Below are 26,320 nucleotides of genomic sequence, written 5' to 3' on the forward strand. Positions count from 1 at the left end.
GAGGATGCTCTTGGACCCCACAGGGGGAGTGGAGCCCAGGCTAGCTTCACCTGGGGTAGTGTCACAATATATAGATCAAAAGCTTTAAAAATGTCCATCCCTTTGACCCGGTGAGACCAGAAATCTGTCACAAGGAAATAATCAGAGATGAGATGAAGCTCTCTATGTGGGGTCGGCCATCTAGCATCATTGATAATGGCCCCATTGGGATGGGAACCATCTAACTGCCTGACAATGGCAGATTCTCTCCATCAGTTACGGAACAACCCACACGCTGGCCTGTTGTGTGGCCGCTAAAAACGAGGCCTTCCAATGTAATTCACGATGGGAAAGTTCTTCCAAAAATAAAGGCTGGAAATAAAAGCAGCGTATAAAACTACACATAAAGTAAATTCCTACCTTTGCCAATATAAGCAGAGGAAAAATAAAAGCCAGAGGATGTTTGCAAAAAACACCAACAGATGTTATCTCTGCATGGGGCATTATAAAGGATTTTGACTTTATTTTTTTAAAGGTTAAAATTTTTCTGCATTCAGCTTCTATTGCTAAAATGTTATTTCTTAATTTTTTTTAAATGGGGGTACGTGTGAAAGGCTCTCTACACCCCCTTTTCTGCAAGGAGACCTCCTGGATTCAGGTTTGAGACTAGAGTTCCAATCTCGGCATCTCTAGGTCCTGATTTAAATCTTCTAGTTGCTGGGCGGGGCCCAGGATGCAGGCTGTCACTCAGAATCCTGTCTCCTCTCCTCTGGTAGCAGAATACCAGTGCTGCTGGGAATGGATGGGTGCCCTGCTTAAAAGCTTTATTTACGATTCCCCATCCCTCCCATTCCAGACCGGGGTGGCCAGTGGTACATGAATAGAAGTGTTAAGTGTGGCTTCCAGGAAAGCTCTGGTGGAACTCTCTTTGTTCCTTTGTCCTCTCCCTTCCTTTTTCTCCCTGTCTGGAATGCTACAGTAATTTCTGGAGCTCCAGCAGCCATCATGTGACCAAGAGGTAATCTTCAGAAGGATGTCATACATTGTAGATGGCAAAGCAAAGACAAAGAAGGAGGCTGGGACACGGACAAAATATGTGGAGCTAACATAGCACACTGGGACTTCCTGTGTCCAAAATTCTCTTCAGTGCGAGAAAAAACAATACCCTGCAATTTGTTTAAGCCACCATTGTTCCAATCCCTGTTACTAGAGGCTGAATGCAATTCCTAAAAGATCCACTGGGGGCAGTCAAAGATGGCAGAGATAAGGCAACACTGGGCCATCCACAGAAATCTCAGTGACATCAGTAAGAAAATAGCCCCTTCTACTGGAGCAAGGCACAGTGGCCTGGGCTCAGATGAACTGAGCAGAGAAGACTCTAAAGAGAAATTATACTAAAAAAAAATACTTCGTAGGATTGAGCTGGCCTAGCACAACCGGCCATGTGCCTGTAAATGAGGATCAGCCTCACGTGGCAAGAGGGGGTTTTGTTGTCGGGCCAATGGGGCCAAGAGGGTTGGTAGTGATAACTTTCTAGAACATAGAGTCCATAGATAAAGCATGGTGAAGTAGAGCGTAAGTTGGAAATCAGGAGACTTGGAATCTGCGCAGCTTTAAAGAGGTCCTTCTCCCTTCTAGTCTCTTTCTCATCTGTTAATGGGAGGCCGTGGTTGGACCAGAGGATCTAAGGTTTTCCGTGACTCCAAGGATCTCTGACTGTAACCTGGGCTGGACGAGTACAGTGTGTGGGAGGGTGGGAAATGTCCACAGAGGTGAGAGTCTTTCTCCTCCCCATACACACCCCACCCCCACTTACCTCAGCCTCCTCCCTGGTTCCAAGAGCTGGCCTGAGTGTGGGAGACACACGGTTGAGCACATGTTTGGTCAGGGTTCCCCAGTCCAGATGCTGAGCCTGGCGGTGCTTCTCCTGCCCGTTCTGGGCTGGTGAATTCCCAGGGAGGAAGTCAATAAAGGGAGTGATGATGGCCATAGAGTGAACCCTGCTTGACAGTAACGAGCTACCTTATAGAGTGTTTTATCACCAAATTTTAGAACTGGAAGGTACTTACTGGTCTTCTTGTCCATCCACTTCTCTGATGCTTGAATTCCTTTTTCAACAACCACCACCAAACCACACAATAACACCATCCTCACCGCCATTATCATCACCGTCCTCATCATCACTTTCATCACCGCCACCATTATCACCATCTCCATCATTATCATCATACCATCACCATCTCGTTGTCATCACCAGTATTACCGTCATCACCGTCACCATCGTCACTATTACCATCACCGTTATTATCATTATCATCATCATCCTCATCATCACTCTCATCACCATCATCACTGTCTCCATCATTACCATCATATCATCCCACCATCATCATCACCATCTCATTGTCATCACCATCATCACTATCGTCATCACCATCCCCACTATCATCATCACTATTATCATTACTATCTCATTGACATCACCACCATCACCACCATCATCACCATCACACTATCATCACCACCATTATCACCGTCAACATTATCGCCATCACACTATCATCATTACCATCACCATCACCATTATCACCGTCTTATCACTGACCTTTATTGAGCATCTCCTTTGTACCAGGCACAGTGCTGGGTGCCTTATGTACCTTTTTGCACCAAATTCTCCCAACAATCCCATTAGGTAGGAGTTTAGAGATGAGGAAACCAAGCTCAGAAAGGTGAAGTGGCCAAGGAAGCAGATAAAACAGGCAGAGGAGGGGGATTGGAGCCAAGCTCTCTCTGATCACAAGGGCTAATCTCTGTCCGCTGTCCCTTGTGGCCCTGAGAGTTGACCTCTTCCGTGCCCTCCAGTGGGAGAGAGGTCACTGTCCCCACCGGGAAGGATGCTCCATCTTGAGTCGGCATCCCTTACCAAAGGGATATCCTGTGGCCTCATCCGTGGGCCCTGGCTCTGACCTTCAGTGCCGTGCGGGAAGGGTCTGCCCTCTGGTCCATGTGAGAGCCTTCCCCAAGTTCGAGGGCAGCTTTCGGGCTCACTTTCACCTCTTATTTTTTAGGTTAAGCACCCAATTCCTTCAATCACTCCTTGGTGAGTGACTGCCTCTCACACTCTCCTCTGGCCCTCCGTGGGGCCTCCTGGACCTGTGTGATGCCACCTCCCTGGCCCCCCTGCTTCCACTCTTGCCCCTAAATTTTCTCCACCCAGGAGTCAAAGTGATCTTTTTGGGATAGATCAGATCATGTCACTCTTGTGTGCAATGAATCCCCTCAACATTAAAAATAAAACCCAGAGTCTTCCATGGCCTAGAGACCCTAAATGACCTTCTTCCTGCTGACCCCCTGCACCTCATTCCGGCCCTGCTCCCTGCTGCTCGCTCTGTTCCAGCCACACTGGCCTCTCCACCGTCCTTGTGTGCAGCATGCTCATTCCTGCCTCAGGGCCTTTGCGTCTGCTGCTGCCTGTGAGCAGAGCATTCTTTTGACAATTATCACTTTATTCAGGTCTCTGCTCCAACGTCACTTGCTAAGAGAGACCTTCCCTGGCCACACTCTCTAATATAGGCCTCTCATCCCTCGTTCATTTCTATTCATTACTTTTCTTCATAGAACTTATCACTTCCTGATATATACTTATTTATTTAACTGTCTTCCATACTAGAATCGAATTTCATGAGAGCAGGCATGTTGTCAATCTTCTTCACCCCTCTATCTCCAGGGCCTAGAAGAGGGCCCAGCACATAATAGGATCCTGATAAAACTGCTAAATTAGTGAACGAACTAACTAATCTATGGGATCTGGTACCCATGCCCTTCTCAGTTTAGAGGGCCTGCTTTTAGACAAGGTCCCAGCTTATCTATGACCTTCTACATTTGTTCCTCAGAATGGCAGAAGATTCTGAGCTTCCCAGTTGAACAAGATTCTCACCTCCCATTTTCCAGGCTCCATACCTCTATTAACATGGTCTAAAGGACAGCAAGTTGTACACAGAAGATTGTTGGCTTTGAAGTGAGACCGACTGAAGTTCAAATCTCAGCTCTGCCACTTACTAGCTCTGTCTTATTTAGCTTTTCTAAGCTTTAATTTCCTCTTGTGTAAAATGGTGCCAATAATAACAACCTTGCAAGCTTGTTGTTGAAGATAGAGATTATGTGAGTACACAGTGCAGAGTAAGCATTCAGTAAACATTCAGGAGCAAAGGTACTTTTATCTGCTGATAAAATTATTACCATTATTACTAATATTATTATTATTGCTGTTATTGAGCTAGACAGGTTTTAGGACCCTCCATCTCATCAGAAGAGCCTTGGTCGGGAATGGACAGGACTGGAGGTGGGGGAGGAGGGAAGGGAGAGGTGACATGAGAGACGTGTCACCTTGTGGGCTCCCAGTCAGCTCCCAGGTCAAGGCCTGTCTCCCTCCTCTGTACCTGAGATGCTGATTGACTTCTCTCATCTCAGCTCGGGGCTTCGCCCTGCTTGCTGACGTCGCTTTTGCACATGGAGTCCCGGCCCGTGACTCTCCTCTGAGGCCTCAGCCTGCGGGATGTCCTTCTACCCGGCGGGTTCTGCCATCTGAAGTGCTCGCCCTTGCTCAGAGACCCCGCGTCTGAACTCTGGAGGGCCCGCCTCCCTAGCCGTGGTGATGCTCCTGACGCCTGGGTCTCTTCCCGTGGGCGGCAGTTTCCTGGGTGCAGGATCGTGGCTGACACTCAGCAGATGCTCCCCTGGAGCCTGCAGGGAGCCCACCCAGGAGGCACGCCAGGATCCCGGCTGGCGGGCAGGGATGGCGCCAACGGAAGGGGCTGGGGGCTCCACAGAGCAGGGAAGGGCAGGGCTCGCCGAGGACAGGCCCCATCATCCCAGCCTTGGGTTATTGGGGTCACACAGACCCAAGGCCGTGTCCCAGCTCTGCCACTTACATCCAGCTGACGTCCTCGGGCAGGTCCCCTCATTTCTCTGAGACTCGGTCTCCTCGTCTGTAAAGTGGAGCTGGTGCTTCCCACCCCATGACGCTGCAGGCAGTGACGGAGGCAGTGCGTGTGGATGTGCTGTGTAGGGGCCGGCAAAACTCACCGTCTGTGATGTCACCAGGCAGGTCTCGGTGGCCTTGTGGTCACCTATGCTGTGCGGCGGTGGCAACAGTGTGGACGCTGGAGTAGACCCGGGTTTGGATCCTGGCTCTGCTGCCTCTGGCTGTGTGACAGAGCAAACCGCTCACCCTCTCTGAGCCTCCATTTCCCCTCTGTGTCGTTCTTTCCCCCTCAGAGGGTTCTGGAGAGCATCCCTTTAGATGACAACGTGCCTGCCCCAGAAGAGGCTCCGTGACTGTCAGCTGCCCCCTACGGGCCCCTTCCCAGTGAGGGTCCCACCCAGGAGCAAGTCCCTGATGGGGCAGCCTGGGTGGGGAGGCAGCAGGGACATGCCCAGGTGCACATGTGCACGGAGCCTTGGGGATGCCCGCCTCCCTGACCAACAGGCGGCAGCTCCAGGCACTTGCTGGTGCTGAGTGACTAGCAGACAGGCCCCCCCAGGCCGGGTCACAGACAGCAACTCTGCAGTCCTGGGGCCCGGATTTGCCCCCTGAGCAGGAAGGACACCTGAACACACTGATTCGGTGGAACCAGTGCTGGGCTGGCCGGGCCTGGCAGTGCCAGGTGGCCCTTGCCTTGTTCCCGCCTGTTCATTTTCCCCGAGCCATGGAAGAAAGGTCTTGGTGGAGGTCACGGCTCCATCCCCCACCTGTGGGGAGGATGGTAGCCCCACTCCACCAAGGACACGGGTCCGGGACCCCCCAGCACTGCCTGGACCACCTGTGCACTCAGCGATTTCCTGCATGGGGACAAGTCTATACCTGACCTTCCACACTCGTCCAGCATCTGTGACACAACTCGTGAGCCATCAGGGGGCATTCCGAGGTCAGCTAGATGGGGGCGGGGGCGGCCTGTGGCCTGGCCAGTGGGTTCAGACTGTTGAATAAATTCTTAATTCAGGCTAAGTGATGTAGGCTCGTGAGGTAGTGTAGAGCAGGTTGTACCCTCTGGCCAAAGGGGAAACTGAGGTACGGAGAGTCAGCCAGTGTGTGAACGGAATCAGTACATCGCAGAGCCAGCAGACCGTCACCAAAGCCCATTTCATGTCTGCAAACTGAGGCCCGGAAGAAGGAGCGCCTTGCCCAAGGTCACATGGCAAGCTTGTGACAGAGCCAGGAGTGACTCGAGTCCCTTCCAGCAGCCCACTCCTCCTCCCCCGGGAACGGCTGGGCTCGGGCACCTGGACGATCAGTCCCAGAAGAGGCGTCTCTCCTCTGCCCCGTCTCTGCTGTGTTTTACACGGAGCCCTTTCCGCACGCCTGGCCCCACGCAAGGCTCTTAATCCCACCTCATCTGGTCCTAACAAGATCGCCCCCACGTCACAGATGGGAAACCGAGGCCCCGAAAGGGCAGCAGACTCACCCAGGGTCTCATAGCTGGGGTGGCTCATCTGCCTGACACCAAAATGTGAGCCTCCCGTGCTACCCGGAAAGAGCTCGACCCGGATCCAGGCCCCAGAGGTGAAAGGCGGCTGTGTGGCTCTCAGGGTCTCCAGATCAAGCCCACTGCCTGAGGAAGTACATCTGGGAAGGCCTAGGAACTCTGCTGGGGTCCTTTCTGTCCTCCCTGACTGGGCCTGTGGGGCCGTCTGTCCCTCAGTGGCGTCAAAGCCAGTGGCCCCCTTCAGGTATTATCCTTGGCCTGAATGGGGGTCTGGGTGGTGGAGTTCAGGCAGAGCTGTCTCCAGGATCAGCCCAGCAAAGCCTGTGGTAGGATGAGTGACTCGGGGGTTTTGTCTGGGGAAGCCCAGAATGAAGGGTAGAGCATTGGCACTTGAGAGGTGATGTCTGGAGGCACGGGAGCTTGTCCTGGGACAACTGAGCCAGAGCCTGTCCCAGGACCGGGCCTAGAATGCTAACTTGTTCCCTGGCCCCACCCTGGCTGTGCTCTGAGGGCTTAGGAGCCATTTAGAAGGCCCCTCCCTGCCCTCAGCTCATGGGGCTCTGCCTCCTTCACTCTGTTGCAAGCAGAGCAGAAGGCGGGTTGGCCTGTCTGCTGGCCCAAAGACCTTTGGAGGTGCGGGTGGACGAACACGGTGGTCCCCCAAGGAGGGGGAGCTCCAGTGGCTGTTTGCAAAGGGCATCCTGATAAGAGGGGGAGGTGCAGGAGGGTGGAGCAGCTGGGGTGGGGGAGAGGAGGCCCAGTAGAGAAGAGGGGGGGTCTGTCACTGAAACTCAGTCTGGTATGTGCGTGTGTGTGCGTGTGTGCACGTGTGTGAAAGAGAGAGAATGTGCGGGGTGCATTCTTGCCTGGGGGTGTCTGGGCCTGCTGAGGGGGTCGGGCTCCTGGAGAGGTGGCGTGGGGTGCTGGGGACACTATTGGATTGAAACAGCCTATCTGTGACCTCCCTCCCAGCCCGCTTGTGGCCTCAGTGTGCCCGTCTGCACATGGGGGTCTGGAAGCGAGGCTCTGAGGGTCCTGCGAGTCTCTGAGCTCAGGCGGGTCCTGTTGGGGCTCCCTGGCTCTGGGTGAGAACAGCTTGTCAGGTGGAGAAGCTGCTGGAGAAGCCCTGTCCCCTCTTGGGGACCCTGAAACCTGATCCCACCACGTGGGCCCTGTTGGCCAAGGAGCAGGAGGCCCTGATTCTCAGACCGCACTGAACTCCTTAGTGGGGCCCACCTGGGGTCTGTCTGGACTGGTCAGCGCTGAGGGAGCCCCTGACCTCCCGGGAAGCGGAGTGGCCTCAGCACCTGGCACTGATCACGAGGCTGGTGCGGGGTCCCAGCCTCTCTCTCTCGCAGTTGGAAGGGACGTGAAGATTTACTCCTTTACTCAGCGGCATCGATTGGGCTCTCTGGGTTTTGTTATCGCAGACAGAGCTGCCGTGAACCATCTCGCCTGAGCCCCCAGCACACGTGTACAGGAGGGTCTCTGCAGCACATTCTCCAGCAGGACGGCTGGATTAGAAGATACGGGTGTGCTCGACTTTACAAGACAGAGCCAAGTTCATCTTCCAGGAGCCGTGTGGAGCCTTTCCACTGTCCGCATCCAGACCGGTCTTCATTTCGGCCCAATGAGCACGTGGACCATAGGGTCCTCAGGGTTCCATAATTGGCGTTTTTCCGATTACTAATGAGATCACACATATTTTCAAACGAGCATTAGCCATCCATCCAGCTTTCTTCCTGAAATACCTATTCATCTCTTTTACTTAATTTTCTATTGGAGTTTTTATTGCTTTCTTAGTCTTTTCAGGAAGTCTTCGTATATCCAGGGCAGATTGATGAATTGCTCGTGTGTTGTAACGTCCGGTCCCTTGTGAGGCTTATCTTTCCAGTTTGTATATTTATGTCGACATTGGAAGAAAGAAATGCCGTATTTAAGTTGAATCAAATTTATCAACCATTTTTTTATATTTTGGCAATTACTTCCTTTTCTATTCAAAGTCATAAAATAGTCTATATTTTCTTCCAAAGCATAGAAATGAAAAACACAAAAAGCAGCACTGTGGCTGCCCCTCGAGGGGCGCAGGGCCTGCAGGTGGCGGAGGGTCTGGGGGCTTCCGGGCGCTCGGGAATGTTCTAAATCTCTCGCTGTGCTTCCCCGGACTTTGTTGTGTGCTGATGGTTCCTCACACACACAGACAGATGGCTGGGCAGACAGAGAGATGCGTAACACAGTGCACATATGGAGAATCACATCATGAAGAGAAGAGCTTTAATGAAGTCATATACGAGAAGCTGCTGGCCCAGGGCCCCGCACACACACCTCACCTGCCTGCATGGCCCGTGTTCCTGCTGGAGTCCGCATGGCGCCAGGTGAGTGACACGCACTGCCTCATTTAGTTTGCACAGCAGCCCTATGGTATTCGCCCCATTTCACAGATGAGAATGCAGACACCCAGAGAGGGTGAGTGATTTGCTCCAGGTCACACAGCTAAGGGTATCTGGGAGGCAAGCCCAGGGCTGTGCGACTCCAGGTCAGTCCCTCAGAGCCCCTGATTCCTGCCTCTCACACAGCAGGTGTCAGCAAGTGGTCAGGCCGCTCTGATCTCTGTCCAGACAGCAACTTCCCTCCCACTCCCAGCCCCACCGCAGACTCTGGGCAGTGCCCTCACTGTGGCCAAGACAGAGCCAGGAGCCCTCTGGGGGCAGGTGAGGAGAAGCCTCTGTGGCAGCGACCTTGACCATCAACGTGAGAGAAGGAGGAGGAGGAGGAAGGAGGGAGGGAAAGGAGGGGGGGGCGTGGAGAGATCAGGAGGATCCAGAGGAGGAGGAGGAAAGTAAGGGACAACGACAAGAGAGAGAGGGATGGGGAAGGGGACAGAGGGAGGGACAGGCCAGACACGAGCAGACCACAGGGAAGACAGACAGAGTGCAGCGGACAGAGGACAGCCGGTCAAGCTGGCTGAACCACGGTGCCCGAGGAGGACTCGTCACAAGGGGACACTGGCCGAGAAGGCAGTCTCCAGTGGAGGACCACAGGGCTCTGTTCCCACCCAGGCTGGTGGCCCACTAGGAAGAACCACAAACACCAACCAACCAGATCCGCAGAAGACAGAACCCGGGAGGGACACCGACACTGCCCGCCTCCAGCTGACCCCAGGGTGAGATTAAGCAGATGGAATATGGGCACATGGAAAGTTCTGCATTTAGGCTCGAGAGTTAACTGCGCAGCAGAGAGGGAGGGAGAGCTGCCCGTCAGCGCTTCCTGCAAAAGCCATGCTGGAGGTTCCGCGGGGCTGACAGGGTTTGGTTGCTGGAAAAGCTAAAGTGACATCGGGTGACATGACGCAAGGAGAGAGCTGCCTCCTGCGGGGAGAGGAAGTGAGGCTCAGGGAGGTCAAGCGACTTGTCCAGGGCAAGTCAGCAGAACCGGGTCTGAACCTGAGACTCTGACAACAAGCCAGCGCTCGTGACCTCCACGCCAGGAGGACGACACTGTCCTCATGGGCAGAGCAGGACGGAGCATCTGGATGGCTCCATGCTGGCCCGGGGGCGTGTCTGACAATCCCCCGGGGGTCTCTTCTTTCTTCCAGCACAGGCTCGAAATGGAGAGCTCCCTCTCCGGTAACCATGTCTCTTGTTGACATTCAGGTTCAGGGGCTGTGAACAGAAGGCATCTTGATCTGGGTAATCGGGACTTCACCGCCACCCCGCAGGGCGGGCAGGATGACCCCATGATGCAGATAAGGAAACCGAGGCTCAGAGAGGTGGAGGGGCAGGTGTGATGGAGGCAGGGACAGTCGAGGGCACCAGGGCACCATGCTTCCCTCCTGGGACCCCGGGGTCTCCTCCACCTGCCCACCACATAAGGGCTGTCACCCCTCACATGTGCATGCACCACTGTGGACAAAGGGGGTCCCCGGGAGGACCTCAGCTCCAGCAGGCACTAGCTGGTCCCATGAACAAGTCATGTCTCCGGGTCTCAGTTTCCTGAAGTGGAAGATAAGGGTGATCGCGCCCCCTCCACAAGGCTCCACGAGGATGAAATGACTCCATGTGGGAAGGTCAGGGACAGTGCTGGTCATGGGCGCCTCGACAAATGGCCTTTGCCATTAACCCTGAGGGGCAATGCGGCTCTAACGTCGGCTGGCATCCCACCTGGGCGTGCTCAGGCTTACGTGTCTGTGCACACACATCTTGCACTTCTGCCCTCACACACACACAGGATGGTCCTGAGTGATGAGGCCACTGGGTTCCTGGGGCTCCTCCCACTTGAGGAAGATCATGTCCTCCAGGGAGTGAAGGTCAGGGACTCCACCACGATTCTGCCAGGCACTGCGAGGGAAAGGCTGCATGGGGCACTGGAAAGCAGGTTCTGGAGCCTGACACCCGGGTTCAGATTCCAGCCTTGCCGTTTCCTAGCTGGTGTGCGTGGACTACGCAACCTCTCTGAGCCTCGGTTTCCTCGTCTGTGAAATGGGAGGATAATAATAATAATAAGCCTTCCCTCACCAGGGAGCACTGAATGGGGGCGAGGTGTCCCCAGTGCCTGGCATCGCGCAGGTGTTCCGTGAGTTCCCAGTTCCTTTCCTCTCTGGCTGCAGAGGTGGCTGGAGGAGGACCATGGAGACAGGAGGAAGGATCATGGAGGAGGTATAACTGCACGATGGGACGCCCATCCAGGACGGGGGTGGGGGGGGGGGGAGGGAGACCGGCCAGGGAGAGAGGAGGGCAGTGGGAGCCCAGGCAGAAAGGCGGGACTCAGAGGGCATCTGTGCTATCCCCCAAGTTCTAGAAGCTTTGAAATGAGGCCCAGAGAGGGGAAGTGGTTTCCCCAGGTCACACAGCGAACGAGTGGCAGATCTAGGACTAGAACTCAGCCTGAGCTGGGTCTTGGCATCAGGGTGCCTGCTCCTTGGGGCCAGAAACCTACGTCCACAGCACTCTCAACTCTGCCCTCAACCCCACACTGGCCTCAGGGCTCTTGGGGTGAACAGAGGGGGAGATCAGCTTCTGCAGGGGCCACAGACACACTCCTAGGAGGCTCGGGCCTTTCCCCAGAAGACCCCAATTCCATCTCAGTGAGGAGGGAGTGGAGTCTGAGGGTAAGAAAACAGAGCTGTGTGACTTTGGACAAGTACTTGACCTCTCTGTGCCTCAGTTCCTTTGTCTGTAAAATGGGATAATAATGTCCCTTCCTGGCAGGGATGTTGTAAGCATCCCATACTGCAGGTCCAGGTCCTGGCACACAGGAGGAGCTCAACAAATGTGGGCTGATGACGTTAGGACCAGGTTTGCATCCTGGGTCTGCCACCTCCAGTTGTGCTCATATCCACAGCCTAAAATGGGGACGTGTCTTGTAAGTACCACAGGCTGTCATGAAGGTCTTATGGGAGCATGAGTGATTAAACAAAAAGCCCGGGATGTCCGCCCCCTGATCAGCACACACCAAGCCCGGGATGTCCGTGCCCTGATCAGCACACACCAAACTCAGCACGAGTGATGTTGTGCAGACGTTCATTACTGCCGGGCTCTGCTGCTCCCCACCCCCACCCAGTCTCTCGTGAGGGTCCCCAGCCCCCTCCATCTGCCTGCTAATGAGCCGGAGGCTTCAGTAATGAGGCTGCTTCATCACCGAATGTGCTGGAACAGCCTCGGAGGGAGGGGGACGAGGAGGGGGCAGAAGGGGGGGGTGCCAGAGTCTCCCACCGAGTCCCCTCCCGTTCGCAGTGCTCACTAAGAGGAGGAGGGTCCCTTGCAGCCCTTCCTGCAGAAGCCCCCGCAGGATGGCAGCTACGGGAGTCGGAGCCTTCTGAGTGTATAACAGCACACCTGGGAAACAGCCAGCCTCGAATAGCGGAGGAGTCTGATTCCCGAGCGGACTGCATGCCCCGCCGGTCTGTGCCCGGGAGAATGGACGCAAAGCCCTGGGCTCCTGTTAGTGCCTCTCTCCCCATCCTCTTCTAGGCAGCCAGCAGGCTCAGGCATCGTCCGAGATCCCAGCCACGGGGCAATGTCCAGCTTGGAGCTGGGCGAGGCCGGTCCTGAGGGCAGAGGGACAAGACTGGGCCCAACAGAAGGGGCTGGTGGGGGTCAGGCAGGGGGCCAAGGCCCCGCCAAGCAGGCCGGGGATCAGAAAAGGGCGAGACAGAGGAACGTGCTCAGAGCCCAGGGCCAGGGAGGGGCCCGTGGGGCAAAGGCTGGGGGAGCCTACAGCAGCTCAGAGGCTTAGAACTGGTGGGCCTGAGGCTGCTGTTGTGTCCCCTGACCTGGGCAGGCCTGTTTCTGTCCCCAGACTGGCCTGAGCTGGGCAGGACTGGGGGTCCAGGGGCTCATGGGGCCCAGCCTCAGGATTTTCCATGAAAGCAACGAAGTGGAGGGTGGGGTGGTGCATAGTCCCAGCGCTCAGCCATTTGAGGGAGAGGCGGGGAAGGCAGGGGATGCTCTGCCCAAGGAATCCCGTGGCATGAAGGGGAGGGCAGGATGCAAGCGGAGTGAGAAGCAGCCCTGGAGACTGGACCGCAGGAGCCATGGGTCAGAACAGGGTGAGCTGGGGCTCTTGGCTGCAAGGGACAGAAACTCCACACCACCCAGCTTCAGCGCAAGAAGGGGCTTGATGGGATCCCGTGGCTGGAGGTGCTGGTCTCCACCACGACAGCCTCATGCCCAGGCAGGCCCTCTCCTGGAGATGGCCCCACAGCTCCACACTGACCTCTTGCCAGCTCCAAGTGTATGTAAATTCCCATAGTTCAGCTCTGATTGGGTCTTCCCTGAGCCCATCACTGTGTAAGGAGGATGCAAGATTCTGATTGGCCAGGCCTGTGGCTCAGCCCACCCCTCTATCTGGGGGTGGAGTGACTTCTGCAGGACCCCAAGGACCAGCAAGCCTGAGCAGTGGTTCCCCAAGGAAAATGAAGAAGGTTGTCACCAAGGCCAGATCCCGATACTGGCTGAACAGAACGTCAGATGTCCACCATGGCTGGAGACAGAGATGGGGTGGGGGAGTTTTGGCCCCACCAGATGCCCTTCACCAAGTCAGCGCCCCTGTCTTCTAGGTGCGACAACTGTTGGCTGCTAACAGCTCACAGCCAGACCCTTTTCAGAGAATTGCCCTCAGCTGAGGGGAGCTGACTGCTGACTAGCTGGAAAGATCTAGAAGGTTAAACTTCCACTGGGGGCAACCTGCAGCTAATGAGCGGCTGACACAGGTGCAAAAGGCCTGGCTCATCCCCTGAGGCGGCACAGCCATGTGGTGGCACGCACGCTCCAGGGCTCCCTGTGGCCTCAGGCGACCCCATACCCTTGCCTGACTCCTTTCCTCCCTCCCGTGCCCCTCTCTCTCCCCTCTCCTGAGAGGGGGCCCTCCCACTTGCCCCCCAGGTCCCCAATCTCAGGCTCTGCTTCGAGGGAACGGAACCTGCACTAGATCCCTGCCTGGAGCAGCCTCGCCTGCACGGCCGCCCTCCTGGGACCATGTCCTTCCAGGGAGGGAGTGCGTCTAAAAGGACTCCGAGGAAGGCGGGGCCGGCATCATGGGGTCTCTCAAACCCAAACTCCTGCTGCTGATGCATCCCAATTCTCCCCACATCTGCTGCGGGTCCTGTGAAATCCACCCTCTCCGTGTAATTCCCCATCTCTCTCAGATCGCGCTTTGATTAGAGAAGCTTATAAACAAGTCCCGGAAAGAAGGAAAACCAGCATCTCCCCAGGGCAGCCACGGTCTATTGACAGACGGCAAATTGCTTTGCAACCAATATTTTTTGTTTTTATTTTTGTGTAGATAAACAGGACTAAACTAATTAGCATTCTTTCTTTCCTTCCTCAGCTCTTGGACTACAATGGGAGTCTCGGCCCCACAGTGAACTGGTTACCAGGTTTCAATAAAGTGTCTGTCTTGCAATTACAGTTCATTACTGGGTTTACAAGGGAGGGAAGCTGGGGCGGTCCACAGCCCCACGAAGAGGATTGTTCTGCATTTCTTCTCTTTTAATTGCATGATTATGTCCTGGACCGACGCTCTGTGAAAAATGGGGAAAAAGAGACCCAACACCCCATCTGTTTCAGATCCAAATGCAGTTAAGATGGGAGAAGACAGGCAAGGGAGGGGCTTCTGGGGGGGGCGTGGAATGGGGGTGGTTCGGCCCCTGGAGCCCGGCTGGCATCCAGCGTGTTGGCCTGGGGAGGGGCCGCTCTGCTCACGAGGCAGCGATATCTGTGGGTTCGGATCCGGGCAGACTCGGTCCTCCACTGAGCTACCGTTTCTTGGGCACCTACTATGTGCTGGGAACTTTACATGGACTGTCTATTTAAACTTCACAGTGGTCGGTTTCACAGCCCCATTTCACAGACAGAGGAACGAAGGCAGACGGACGTGCGCAGGGCGCCGGGCTGGAGCAGAGAGGGCGGGCGATGAACATCTTACAGGTGTGAAAGGAGGCTCAGAGACATGTAGGACTGGAACTGGACCCAAGGCTGGAACTGGAGCTGGAACTGGAAGCCAGGCCTGTTACCTCCAATTTCCTGCTATTTCTGCTCCCTCTCTGCTGCCATCTGGTGAACCTGAGACTCAGTTTCCCCATCCGTGAAATGGGCCCTGAGAGCAGGTAAGATGGGCTTGAAGGCTGTCTTGAGTTTTGGCGAGCTGTGTTTGAAGAAGGTGGGGGAGCCTGGAATGGCAGGTGGAGGGGGCTCGATGGTCCAGGAAGGGGGCCTCCAGTGCCTGGCACTGGGGAGGGTGCAGGGTGACCAAAGAAGGCAGATTTGTCACTTGAGGCACATGGACAGGCAGAATCCCTCCCTTTTGACCTGCCTACTAGAGTCTGGAGGGGGTGCGACTCCTTTCTCCAGCGGGGCCGCCCTCCCCACCCCTGACTCTAATGCCTGTGTGAAGGTCCTGGTACTGTCTGTGTCCTCCCTGCCCCCATCTGTCCAGAAGCTTTGCCACGCTGAGGGGTGGTGGCCCAGACCCGACCGTTGAGTGTGGGTGGGGGCTGAGCAGAAGTACCCCAAGAGAGTGGTTTCTATTCCCAACTCTCTCTAGTTCCTGTTTGCAAATGGCCAAGTTTTTGTCCCCAAATTCGGTAGTAAATGTCTCCAAACCAAACTGTCGGGGAAGAACTCCCACCTCGAGGGTGAGGACAGAGGAGCAGATGGCAGGAGAGGTGGCCCAGTGAGCCGCTGGTCCACTTGCTGCCTTCTGCAGGCGCTGGGAGAAGACGAGATTCGAGGGGTCCGGGCAACAGAGTTGACTACCCACAGCCAGGAGTGGGGGCACCTAGGGCCAGCTCCCTGCCCCAGGTCACACGGGGAGAAGCACGGAGTCCAGACAGGGACTGCACATGCAGGGAGGGGGTTGCACAGCAGCTCCGCACCCAGGACCAAGGGCTCAGCGCCTTTTCGGTAAGCAGCAGGGCAACAGGCCCCTCCCCTGGGGAGCCAGCAGTCACACTGTGGTCACCCGAGCTGATTTCGGGGTGTGCGACTGGCCAGAGGAACTGTGCAGCGTCCCCAGGGGCTGGTTAGGCCTTGCGGTTTGGTGCACTCAGCGAGGATGTACAGGGACGCCCTGGGCAGCCGATCCCAGCACAGATTTAGCCGCAGCCTGGACAGGGCAGGGGTGCTGCTGGGAAGCCCCCGCAGAGTGTCTGAGGGCCCCCCTAAAGGTGCTGTGAAGAGAACAGGGACTCTGCAATGCAAACAGCTGTGGCGAGTCCAGGCGCTGACCCTGACGTGCTGCGTGGCTCCAGGCACGTGCCCGCCCCTCTGGGTCTCAGTCTGCTCACCTGAGAAATGGGGAGAACAGTCCCCACCTCGCTGGGGTGCGAGACTATGACATGAGACAGACTTTGAGTGCCGGGCACAGGGCGGGGGGCCCATGGTGCTCAGGACGGGAGCTGCGTCCTCGCTGGGTCCGGGTCCAGGCGCCACCTCAGGTCACAGGCCTCCCAGCAGGGCTTCCGGGAGAAGACAGCACCCCTGCCAGACCAAGCCCTGTCCTTTCCTCTCTCCTTGAAGACCTGCTGACAACCCAGGGCTGTCCCTCTGTTGTCCCTCAGTTCAGTCCCCGAAGGGGGTCCTTCTGTCTGTTCCCCTTCTTGTGAAGTGCAAGCAGCTGCCCTACTCGGTGCCAGTGATGGGGATCGTGGGGTCTGCAGGGGCACGGTCTAGAAAGCATGTGAAGGTAAACCAAGAGGATGCGCCAGGGCCGCAGACCAGGGCAGGAGAACAGCCAGGGGGCGCTCAGGGGAGTTGAGGGTCCTCTTGTTCTCGCTGAGTCACCGTGTGGCCAGCAAGTGGGGCCATCCACCGTCCCAGGCTTGGCGCCTGGCTGCATGCTGGGTGCTGGGTTTCCAAACTCTGGGAATGTGGAACCTGAAGACCCTGGAGGTCACCCAGCCAATCTCTCTCTTGGGGTCCCCTAGGGTGGGCTCTGTTGGCCAAGACCCCCTTGGGCATCCCAGGCCCTGCCCAGGGGTCCTAAGTCTTCAAGTGAGTGGGGAGGCCCTGGAACTTGCATTTCGAGGGGACCCTGGGGAGCTTCCAAGTCACCTTGCTTATGCCCAGGCGTGGGTGGGAGGCCTGCCCCCTCACCTGGTGCAGGAGACGCAGGCAGGTCCCTCCCCTCTGAGCTCCTTCTCCATCTGCGAGTGAGGTTAGTGCCTCCTGTTCCTCAGGCTTCTCCTGAAAGCTCAGTGAGAGGCTGCAGGGAAACGTGCCTGGCCCTCTGCTCGGCACATAGTAGGTGCTTTATCTGTGTGATGGTCCCTGAAACTCCAGGCCCAGCATCTATCAAGTAACATGAAAATTGCAATGGCTGACACATCCTGAGTGCTTCCTACATGCATTCCTCGAGACTTCAGGACAGAGACACCATTCTAGCCCATTTTACAGACGAGGAAATCAAGGCTCAGAGGGCAGGAGGGGCTTCCAGGGGTCAGTGGAGGAGTGGGGCCCCCGACACGGGCCTGCTTGTCCCACATAACCCCTTCTCCTGTAGGAGGAGAAACGGTGTCCTGGGAGCTGCCTAGGCGACCTCAGCTGTGGGCGCGGTTGCTATAGCAGCCAGGGGAGTGGAAAACAGGCCCTCTGGTCATCTGATCTGGCCCCTGTGGATCTGGCTTCACAGGCATCTTCCCACATCAGCGGCGGCCCTGTGTCTGGGCCCTGGATCAAAGGCTCCACAAGGAGCCCCCTTGACCCTTCCACAGCGCGTCATGCTGTCACTGGCACCAACCCCACCTCTTCCCTGCAGGTGTCGCTTGCCGTCTGGATCAGCAGTGAGCAGAGGTCCCTGAGCAGAGCCTGAGCCCCAGACAGCCCCCTTCCGGGCTGCCTGAGACCCCACCTCGGGGCCTGCCGTGGCTTCCTTCCAAGTGGCAGCTCGTGGAGGACAAGAGGCTTTTCATTTCGGCAAACCCGGGTTAGAGACCTGATTGTCACTCCTCGTGGGCCTGGCTGGCAGGTAGATAACAGAATTCTCCCAGGCCTTCCACTCTCCCTTCACCCCCACAGTCCCCCCATGTCAGGCCCTGGGGGGAACTGAGCAGTGCACAAGGCCACCAAGGCCCTGGGGAGAGACGACAGCTCCCAGGAGAACGGTGGAGCCAGCAGTGGTCCTGCGGCCCTGGAGGTGGAGCTGTGCAGGCCTGCCAGACCCTGAGCCTCCAATGGGAATGGGCTGGAGACACCTGAGCCCAGACCCTGGGTCTGCGCAGCTGAAGCCTTGGCTCATCTCCCCCGCAGCTCCCAGGGGCTCCGGCCTCCGGCTCCGGGATGTTTCCAGGGGGCTCCCGAGGCGCAGAGATGGGAGGGACTTGTCCCAGTGCCCAGGCCAACTCTGCAGGCTCTGGGCTCCGGGGTCCCTCTCTGCTGCAGGTGCCTGGGACCCCCACCTTCCAGCTGAGGTCAGGTGGGTGGGGAGGGCCACCCTGGGACATCCGGGGAAGGGGGGGACCGACAGCGATCCGACTCCTCCAGAATTCCAGCCCCTCCTGCCTGCTCTCCCGTTTCTCCCCTGCCAGGGGTCCAGTTTCTTTCCAGAGAAATCAGACTGAGCACACCGAGAGCGCCCCAGGTTAAACAGCGACTATAGAGAAGACCTCCATGGCGGCGGGGCGCGTGGATTGGGAGAAACAGACAACTGAGACAGAAGTGGGCTCCTGGCCTCCCGCACCCAAGCTGCTTACACCGAGGGAGACGCACCAGACAATCCCACTCAGGAAGGCTGCATCCCCGTCACACTCCGCGTCATTAATGCGGCAGGAGAGCAACGGAAGAGAGAGCGCAGCTGGGGGCGCACCTGCCTGGGGGTTGGCCGCGTGGTCTCCGTCACCTGGGGCTTCAGGACCTGTTTAACCCGCTCAGCATGAGAGGACCTGGGGGGGTGGGGGAACCTGGTGAGGAGAGGGGGACCTGGAATCAGGGGCTCCCAGGGACCCACGTGTCACTGCTGAGAGGATCTTGCAGGGCATCGGCTCGTGCCCTCCCTCTGCAGGCCCTGGAAGGGGAGGGGAGGGTCTGGAACCTTCCTTCTCCCACAGTCAGGATTTTCAGATCCATCAGTCCCTCTCAGGGCATCTGTGACACACAGGATCTTGGAATCAGAGCCTGTTTCATAGACTCCAAGACGCTTTCATAAAATCCTTCAATCGCAGAATCAGAGCATCTGGCTGCTCTCACAGAATCCTAGAATTCTAGAGTCACAGGCTCATCGTGGACTCACAGGCCCGAGAGCCGCAGAATCAAGGATTCCCTGGAGAAGAGCGGGACCCTCCCCACAGCTTGTTGGACCCTTGGAATCTCCGAATGGATCCATGGAAATGTGGAGTGGACACAAACACCCCGGAAGAGGAATCCCGGCGTAGGAAGCGACTTAGTCCGACTCTCCCTGGTTATGCAGGCAGCCCTCCTCCACTGTCCTGTAGCAGCTTGAACTCTCATAGGAACGGGGAGCTCACCACCTGGCAGGGGAGCCTGCCCCACTGTTGGGCACATCTGGCTGATGATACTGAACCTAAATGTGCCCCCACATGACCTGCCCACCCTCTGTCCACACTTCTTGCCTCCCCCGGCCCCCACCATCCTGCCCCAGTGACGAACTAAACATGAAAACTAGGGAACCAGACCCATCGCACAAGTGGTTCTCATGGGCAAATATAGGGACCAGCCTGACTCTGTCTTCCTCTCAGGCAGAGCCTGGTGCTGGGCCCTGGGGACATTCGATCCGCCTCAGTTCACCGAGGCGGAGACAGAAAGAGGATGAGAACAATCCAGATGAAGGGAGGGGTGAGAGGCTCGATGTGCCATGTGAGGGCACGGAAGAAGGATGACGCCCCTTCTTGGGGTCAGGAGGATGCCCAGAGCCAGAGGTGGGTGGACCAGGCTTTGAACTGACTCTTCCTGCCACCTGAGCACATTCTTCCTCCCTTCTTCCTCCTCGGGGAGCCCCCTGACACCCCAGGCTGGGTTAGGGTCCCCCTCTGGCTCCCACACAGCCTGTGCTTCCCCATCAGATCCCACTGCACCCCCATCATCTGTCCCCCTCGGGGCTGGGGGCCTGGAAGGCAGCGACTGTGTCTGTCCCCGTGGTTGGGCACTCGTGGAGAGAGGGCTCTGTGCCCGGCTCTGCCCTCACTGGCTGTGGGGCCTCAGACAAGGCTCCTGACCGCTCCGAGCCTCAATGTGGCCCTCTGTATAGGGGATGTCAGTCCATCTCCCAGGGTCGCCGTGGTGTGGCATGACCCCGGGCCAGGACATGCTACATGGTTTGCAGCGCTCAGCACAAAATGAAAATATGGGGCCCCCTTGTTCAAAACCATTAGGAATCTCAAGACTGCGGAGCCCTTCCGCGGACAGGCTCCTGGGGGCTACAGCTCCAGTACCCCGGAAGCTGCCCTCTGGGGCCTCCGTGGTCGGCTGGGGGCCTGCCCTCCCTGGTGGGTGCCCACCCACTGTCCACGCAGAGCTCCCCACGACCTCAGCTCCCCCGATCTTCAGACAGACGTCAGCGGAACCATCCTTCAGGACAGACGGCAGCTGAAGCTCTGGGGGGTTAGCATGTCCTGCGGGCACTGTGTGAGGGGACACCGCCTCCTGCCCCCAGGAGCGTGAAGCGCTGTGGCGGCTGCTTCTATCTTCTCTCTCTGCCTCCAGGCTCCCCGCTCCCTGAGTCCAGCTCTGTTTTTCTGCAGCATTTTCTTGGAGTCCAGGGAGCAAGTGGCTCTAGTCACAGAGATTCAGGGATGGAGTGGAGGCCCCAGCTGGAGGTGACACAGCTGTTCAGTGTCAGAGCCAGAATTCAAACCCACTAACTAATTAGTTCATGTGGGGAACATTAACCGAGGTTACTCTGCGCCAGATCCTGGAACTCCCCAAATTCGGCCAAACCCAACGTCACCCAAGGGCACGGAACGGATGGCGCAGATCCGAGGTACTGGCCACGTCCAGCTTCCTTCATGCCGTGATTTCACTGCAGCCCCGGCAGCGTGGGAGGAAGGCGACATCACCCACTTGGCGGAGGAGGAAACTGAGGCCACAGGCTGGAAGGGGCTCACCAAAGGCCACCAGCGAGGGCCAGGCTGATGGACGCAGCCCTGGACTGCAGGTCTGCAGTGAGGGGACAGGGCGAGTCCTGCGTGGGGTGGGGATGCAGACCAGGCTGGACCGCACAAAAGAAGGTGAGACATAGTGTGCCGCCGTCTCTGCTCCTCCTCCGCTCCCATCCCCTCCATGTCGCTCCCGGCCCCTCCAGGTCTGGGTGTCCTCTGAGGATTGTCACTTCTGCTTCAGAAACGTCCCTTGATTTATTCTAGGCCACTGTCACCTCCCACCTGACCACCATGACATCCTTGTACTTGGTCTCCCTGCCTCAGGCTCCCAGATTTGGGCTTGGCACTGTCTCACAGTATATGGTGACCTTGAACGTGTCTCTGTGTCCAATTGGAGATGATCAGTCTGGCCACCTGACTACCCGAGGGGGCTGGGAGCTCCACTGAGGGGCCAGTGTGAGCCCAGAGCCAGGGCTCAATTCTCCCCTCCTCTTCCTCTTCTTCTGCAGGCACCGCATCTCATCCCATGCATTCCACCGGCTGCCCCATGGAGGCATCTCTCTCCTTCTCTGCAGCCTGGATGCTGGCCAGGTCCAGGCTACTGTCACCTCCCACCTGACCACCATGACATCCTTGTACCTGGTTCCCCTGCCTCGGGCTCCCTTCTCATCCACCCCTACTGAGCAGCTACCCTGCAGCACACACCCACCCTGTCCTCCTCTGCGACATGCACACACACACACATGCGCACACATTCACACTCACACATACACGCACAAAGGACCCCAAGGTCCTGGTGGCTCCTCTTGTCTTCAGGTTGAAACCCAAACTCCTGGACTCTGATGCCTTTGTGAGCTAATCTCAACTGCTCCTCCATCCCCGTGTCCCACTGATCCCCCACAGTGCCCTCCCCCTCCAGCCACGAGGTCCATCCCTCATCAGGGCTGGGATGGAAGAGATCGTCTAATCAAAGTAGGGCTGGTTAGAGAAGGTGGGCAGGACAGGACCATCAGGAGAGCTACAAACCCAGGAAGGGCCCCACCTCCCCTCCCAGGTCCTGAGCATGCAGTTGCCCTGGTCGTGGGGTCTCCCTAACTCTGCCTCAAGGCTTGACCTCTTGTCTCTCAGCTTGTCAACCCTCCTTTCCCCTGGATACTTGCTCTGCCTGGCGGGGTATCTGCTCACCCACAGGCTGGCCTCCCAGTCTCTCCCACGTAAAGCTCCTTATAAAGAAATCCACACCCGGAATGATTCCTGTTTCCCCGAGAGCAGGGAAATGTTAATTACCACCAGCGCCTTCCTCATCTTCTTGCAAACCTCCATCTCTGAGCTCTGTGATAGGGAATTAGGTCCTGATTAAAGGAAGGCAACGCCGTTCTGAGATCGCATTTCCCTGTCCTCAGGGATGACGGGCAGCAAGGGAGGATGAGGGGGAAAAGGAGAGGAGCAGGGGGGAGGGGAGAAGGAGAGGCGAGGGGGAAAGTGCCGCTGGGTGTTTGTGCTGGGTGGGAGCACGGGGCTTTGGGACACAGCTAGGCCATAGGCGAGCCCCGCGAGGAACAGCAGGTGAGCGTCGAGCAGACCAAGAACGCTGCCAGACTGGATGTTCATTTTTCCATCTCTGACGTCTGGACACACTGAATCTCCACATTACTTGGCTGTGGTGGAAAGTTGATTTGTACAAAGAAAATAAAATATGCCACCTGCTCTCCTCCGTGTCCTGGGTACGAATCTAGGGAGGCACAGGGTGGCGGGTTTCTGTGCACGCTGCCTGGGACCCGGCCGCTATCATGTCCACTACAGGCTCTGAGAGGGCTGGGGCCTTTCAATCAACATGGTCCACCGTTTCTGCCTGACTCTGTGTTAAGCTAAATGGGGGACAGGTGTGAGGATGTTGGGGAGAATGGGCACCCCAGGTGGGGTGACCATGGTCTCTGATGTCCCTGGGTCTCACCAGCTGTGGATGCAAAAAGGGGGCATCTAACAGGTAAATTGGGGTCTTGCCAGCTCTGAGTCCCTCCTGCAGCTGAGGGCACTAGAGTCCTTTGCTATCCCCTCCCTCAAACTGGGGTTCCTTGGGGGTCTCGTGGGTTCAAAACCAACCCGCCAAAAGCTACAATCCCTAGGTGGAGGCTGCCCTGTGCCCCCTCCTGCCATCACTGATCTCCCTTGGGAATCATCACAGCTGCCTGGAGGCGGCCCTGTCAGCCGTGACCCAGTGGGGATGGTGATGCCAGCGTCTGTGCCCAGGGGGCTGGGTCCTCGTGCCCTGAGTGGGGTCTAGTTATCAGGTGGGGCTGGGTTCCACATGGAAGCAGAGAAAATTCCCCTTCCTAGCTCCGTGATGCACTGCGACTCCCGGTCCCTGGGCCAGCCCCTGCTGACCAGGACCCTAAAGAAGTCAGGGTGCTCGGCCCGCTCTTGGAGAATACTGCCTCTCTTGGGGACACAGGCTATGAGAGCCAGGGGAGTGTGGGGGACACAGTCTCAGCTGCTCTCAGGGAGGGGAGTGGCCGTGCTCAGAGAGCCGTTGTGGTTCAAGCCCTGGTTAGTTGATTGCCGATCTCCTACCGACGTTCAAATCCAGCTGTGTGGATGAGAGGACAACAAATAATCACAAGTTAGTGGATAAGGACTTATACGGAGGAAGTTAGATAGTTTAGAAGCAGCAGAGAAAAGAAGATGATTTATTCTACAGGGATTGGGAGACGGCGGGGAGGAGGCCTCTAATCTGGGTTTTGATGGATGAATAGGAGCTTGCTAAATGGATGAAATATAGAGAAGGGCATCTTGAGAAGAACAGAATGAGCAGTAAATGCCAAACAGCAGAGGCAAGAAACAGCATGGAGTGTCCAGGATGCCCTGCATCGTGCAGGGGCACAAGCACATCTAGGGTGAGCTGGGCCAGGTGGACAGGGGCCTTGAATGCCAGGCTAAGAGTTCTCTGGTCCTGCCCCTCCCCCTAATTGCCTGGGCCTCTTCCACCGCTGCCTGACTCCTGCTCTTTCACACCCAGCCTGGGCCATCTGGGGACCTCCCTCTCCCAAATATCAGTCCTCAAGATCTGAATGGGCAGACCTGAGCCCAAGCCACTCAGGACATCCCCACTCGCCGTGACCGCAGTGATTGGTTCCCAGGGGTACATGACCCAACTGTGTGCGCCTGGAGCTGGGCTCCTATAAAGACCCTGACCTCAGGCAGGTGCCTTGGGCGGCAGCCAGCTTGCCTCCGTCAGCAGAGGGGTCATCTGAGGATGCAGCCAGTCCGGAGAAGCCAGGAATGAGAGATGCGGGGCAGAGAAACCAGGTCCTGGGAAGATCCTGGGGACCCCTGCTGAAGCCAGCTCAGAAACTGGAACGCCGCATGGATTTTTCACTGACCGAAGCCAATAAATTCCTGTTTCAAGTCAGTTGGGTTGGTTTTACATCATTTGCACGACCCTCCTCTGGGTGGCCACGTCTGTCTGGTTGATCTGCAGGCACGGGCCAGGGGAACCCAACATCCTGAGTGATGGCTCAGAACCCGGGGCTCCGTATTTCTCCCCACATCCTCACACCACTTCCCCTCCCACGCGCCCCTTGGAGTTGACCGTCCCCACTTCACCCACGAGGACACCGAGGCCTGCAGCTGTGGAGGGATTTCCCCCGAGGACCCAAACCGTGAGCTGTCACCCTCTTTCCCTCTCAGGGCTGAGGGCTCGGTTCCGGGGTGTCATAAGCCAAAGCCCGGTGACCTCGGTCTGGCCATCGCTGCCTGTCTCGGGCAGCCCCTCCCACCCGGACGAGCCTGCACAGCTGCCCAGGTGAGCCAGGGCCCGAAACCGGGAGTCGGGGGAGCACGCCATGTGGGGCCGAAGTGGAACCCTGGGAAAAGACAGACTCAGTTACTTAGGATTTAATGGTAGTAAGAGTGATGTAACAAGAAATCGATCTCATTGATGAGCTGTTAGAGAGGTCAGAAGAAAACCTGCCCTGAATTGAAGGGCTCATTCTCCCTCTGCGTGCGGAAGACCATCTCCCTCTGCCCCCTCGACCCCACCCCTCGCCCACCTCCTCTCTGCTCTTCTCCCCGTCCCCCTCCCAGAGCTGGGGCGCTGCAGTTCCCTTTCCATCACGACCACACAGCTGGACGCAAAGGCCATGCTCAGCCCCAGGCGGGCAGTGGCGGGTCCCCTACCCGCCTTCACTTTCCCGTGTCCATGGTGACACGTGGGGGCAGGTGCTGACAGGCCTGGAGGCGAACGCAAGGGGCTGAGCTGGCCTCCTGGGGAGGACAGAGCTGAGGTTGCTCAGGCGGGGTTGGGCTTCCCCGCCCTGGCCCCCTCCTAGTGACAAGGGCTGTGGGACCGGCTAACCGACCATTTGTCTCTGGTGGCCTGCAGACCCTGGCCCCACACCTCCCCCTCACCTGCAGGGGTGGGTGGGGCGAGGAGCGCTCTAGGAATGGGCCTTAGGGAGATGGACACAAGGCCACGTCTATAATTTCTTATTAAAAAGGAGAACCATTGTGCCACAACTGTCGCCACAGTTTGCATCGACTGGGTGCCCGGCACTTCCCCCCATCACCCGCAGCGCCCCACCCTCCCTCCTCACTGCAGGCGAGAGGGGGACACTTAGAGCGGTCGAGCATCACGGCAGAGCCAGAATCAATGCCCGGCCTGTCCGCCTCTTGGCCCAGCTCTTCCCACTGGGGGTGGGGGTTCTGATCCCTGAAGATGCCCAATTCATGGGTGTGGAATGAGTGAATGAATGAATGAATGAATGCTCACAAGCAGCAGATGTCTCAAAAGAGAAGGAAGTACCAACCCCCGGCTTTAGATTTTATGCAAGCAGCTGCTGTAAGCATCATCATCGTTAGTAACAATGTCTATCCTCACGCATGAGGACGTTCCGGGCTCTGTGCTGAGCGCTTTGCACCTGTTTTCTTATTCGAGCTCCAAGCGCAGCCTTCCAGGAGGTGAAGGTGCTCTCGCGCCTCCCAGAGGAGGAAGGAGACTCTCAGAGGCCCGAGTGAGTGCCCGGCCGAGTGGCTGGAAAAGGGCACAGCCGGGGCGCTGTCTCACTCCAGCTGTGTGCTCAGAAGCACATGCCGTCTGCCCCACTGTGCGCAGGCCCTGCACTGGGTGCTTCCTTGAGGAGCCCACGGTGCATCAGGACAATAGATGCATAAACAGTTAAAACCAGAGAGTGTGGGTGATAAGGTCAATGTTCTGGGCGGTTGCAGGGAGTGGGCGTGGGGTGTGGGAGGGCTGAGCGTGGGTGCTGGCGGCTCAAAGCCGGCCCCCCCCCGCTCCAGACCCCTCCTTACA

The sequence above is a fragment of the Equus asinus genome, chromosome 5, assembly GCF_041296235.1.
Source record: "Equus asinus isolate D_3611 breed Donkey chromosome 5, EquAss-T2T_v2, whole genome shotgun sequence".
Taxonomy (NCBI): Eukaryota; Metazoa; Chordata; class Mammalia; order Perissodactyla; family Equidae; genus Equus; species Equus asinus.